The sequence below is a fragment of the Galeopterus variegatus genome, unplaced genomic scaffold (assembly GCF_000696425.1).
Source record: "Galeopterus variegatus unplaced genomic scaffold, G_variegatus-3.0.2 Scaffold758, whole genome shotgun sequence".
NCBI lineage: Eukaryota > Metazoa > Chordata > Mammalia > Dermoptera > Cynocephalidae > Galeopterus > Galeopterus variegatus.
In genome coordinates, this window is record NW_007726869.1 from 162,929 (window position 1) to 166,223 (window position 3,295).

Here is a 3,295-nt window from a genome sequence, read left to right on the forward strand (position 1 = left end):
AAGTTACTTTTAAAATTTGCCACAGAAACAAATTTGTTGGGGCAAAAAGAAAGATCACAATACAAAGCATAACAATAATTCAAAATATTGTAGTAGCATATTTAAACATTGTATCGTATTTAAAATTCATCTATATACCTCCATCTTATATTGCCTAAAGGCATGCAATAAAAATTGAATGAATTATTGCCTGTCCTTCCACATGAGATTTTGGAACCTCTCTGGTGTTCCCTGACAAGCTAGACTACAGGGCTACAGAATGTTCTCATTAGTCCTTACCGCTACCACCACCACCACCACCATCACTACCACAAACACCACCATCAACACTACATCATCACCACCATTATCTCCTCCAAAAACATAAGGCCACCACTTCCAATACTGTCACAACCACCACCACCAGCACATCCCTGCTCTGAAACAATTACTCTGTATTTGAACAGTCTTGAATTCTATCCAAGTCAAAAAATACCTATGGAATAATATCAGACAGATGTTCAAAATAAGTTCTAAAATAATGCAGACACATATTTATATATTCTTGGCTTAGAGATCACCTTTCTAAACACAAGACCAATAACATAAATCATAAAGGAAGGTACTGATAGATTTGATGACATAAAATCCAACATCTTTGCCATGTCAAAAATACCATAAATAAAATTGAAACAGTAACAAAAGCCTAGGGAATTGTTTGCTACACATATACGACAAAGGATTGATAAAGTGCTTTTTTAAAAAGTCAGTAAGAGTAAAGATGAAATAGTGCTACCACTTATTAAAATGGAAAAAGCCTTGGACAGAATTAGGTTTGGGAGAAAAAAACAAGAATTTTATTCAGGGAATGGTAGATTTGAGGTGCCTGTGTAATGTACGATATTAAGTAGATAATTGTATATCATATTTATACAACTAAAAGGACATTAAATGATATTTTGCTGTTAAGGTTTTCTTTTTAATATGCCATGAAAATCTTGAGTTTATATTTCTTAGAGTACGTTTTCAGCCACATCTCCCAACCCTTTCAAAAGACTATTTCCATCTTGATGCAATAAAATATATTGAATACAGATGTCTTCCTCTTTTTAGAAGTATTATAATATTAATAACTTTGTCATACATCCTTATCTAATAAAGTAGAAAACTTTACATATGTCAGAAACCTGGTTTTGAAACTTTTCTATTAGTTTTTAATCCAGTCAACATTTTGCAAGTTTAAAAAAGAAAGATAGCAGTGTGAATGCACAACTTGCTGGCAAACACATTTCTGCTGAGGAAAGGGTAAGATAGACAGAAAGTGACCATTGCAATTCATTGGCCTCAAAAGTGGACACTGCCCAAAAGTGTGCATTGTCAAAATTAAACCCACAATGATTATTTTGAAACTTAAGTAAACTGTAGTTATACAACTACAAATAATTTTCCAAAACAACCCCCCCCACTTCAAAATAAATAAATAAATAAATAAATAAATAAATAAATAAATAAATAAATAAGAACAGGAAACCAATTGTATTTGTGCAGAGGAACTATAATTGTACAGCTTCTCAAATCATCAAAGAAGGGTCTTACATTTAATGATCAATACATTTTTTTTTCCTTTTTGTCTTTTTTACTGACCGGTAACGGGATCACAACCCTCGGTGTCGCGCCCCGTACCAGGGACCGGCAACGGGATCGCAACCCTCAGTGTCGCGCCCGCACCTCGCTCAGCCAGTGAGTGGAACCGGTCTCCACATGGGATCCGAACCCTCGGCGGGACCGCTGCCGTGCTCCTAAGCGGCACACTCTCCAGTGCACCACCGGGCCGACCCGATCAATACATTTTTTTTTCCTTTTTGTCTTTTTTACTGACCGGTAACGGGATCACAACCCTCGGTGTCGCGCCCCGTACCAGGGACCGGCAACGGGATCGCAACCCTCAGTGTCGCGCCCGCACCTCGCTCAGCCAGTGAGTGGAACCGGTCTCCACATGGGATCCGAACCCTCGGCGGGAGCGCTGCCGTGCTCCTAAGCGGCACACTCTCCAGTGCACCACCGGGCCGACCCGATCAATACATTTTTTAATTAGTAATTAAATTTATTTAAAGAGAAGGTTCCTCTCTTTCCCCAAGTATTTGTCATGAAAAAATGCACTTTCTTACACAAATGTCATACCTGTTTGAAGTAGCAAAATAATCATCAATAATTTGACATTTTTGATTATAGGTGTTCCAAAATATTTTTCGGTTTCACAAAGCCATTATCCAGGGTTGCCATGAAATAAAGACTGTAGATTCTAGGTAGCAAAGATTCTTTCTAAAACCAATCTTAAGTTAAAGAAATATAAAACATGGCATGATGCTCAATTTCTGGACCTGGTATACTAAAGAAGAGTAAACACTTAGGAAAAGTTACCTACTATTTTATCGAATAAATAAAGACCTGCAAAGGCTGATTTTTTTGGTTGTATAATATTCTATGCACTGTGTGGATGTGCAGTGTTAATGTAGTAGACATACACTGTATTTGTCCTTTCCCTATTTCCTATATTCATCCCTCCCCACCTCCAACAATATATTACATTTTATCAGGTTATGGAGATGAGCCCAAAGCATCCCACATGGTCCAGGGAACAGTCAGCACAATGCTGTTATGCGAAATGTGAAGGGGGGGAGTTCCTCTCAATCTTTGCAAAAGCGAGATATGCTTATATAACAAGTTTTTCAGCATCTTTTCCCTGAAGCAATGCTTGAATGTGGTTCGTACACTTTTGCTTCAGCAGCTCCTCCACTGCTACTTCTACCCCCTCCCCTTGACCACCAGCTTCTAAAACTGGTCTATTTAACACCTGAAACAATGTTTCCTATGTTGGCTAATTTGCAGCAGTCATTAAGGATTCTCTTAACTTATCTGAGGTAGCAATACTGGAAACAGGAAAGGGTTATGTTAAGTAATGTATCTCATCTAATAGAAGTACGGGTAATTTCATAAAAATTCAAGGGCAGATCCTCCAGAAATTGCTGTTGTAGTTGTTACAGTTGTAGCCACTGCTGAAGACAGAGGAATCTAGTACTAGCTGCTTGAGGGGGGTCAACTATAACCTGCCTTTCTCTGTGGTGTATATACACAATGTAATATTACTCAGCCAGAAAAAGGAATGAAATTCTGCAATTCGCAGTAACATAGATGAGCTTGGAAAAAATTATGTTAAATGAAATAAACCAGGCACAGAAAGAGAAATACCATGTGTCCTCACTCAGAAGTGGGAGTGAAAGAAAACAGAAGGGAGGGAGGGAGGGAGGGAGGGAGG

General features: G+C 38.2%; 1 pseudogene; it reads right to left on the reverse strand.

Annotated features, from left to right (window-relative positions):
- Positions 1 to 2,692: 2,692 nt before the first annotated feature.
- LOC103590036 overlaps positions 2,693 to 3,295 on the reverse strand; it is a 3,002-nt pseudogene continuing 2,399 nt past the window's right edge.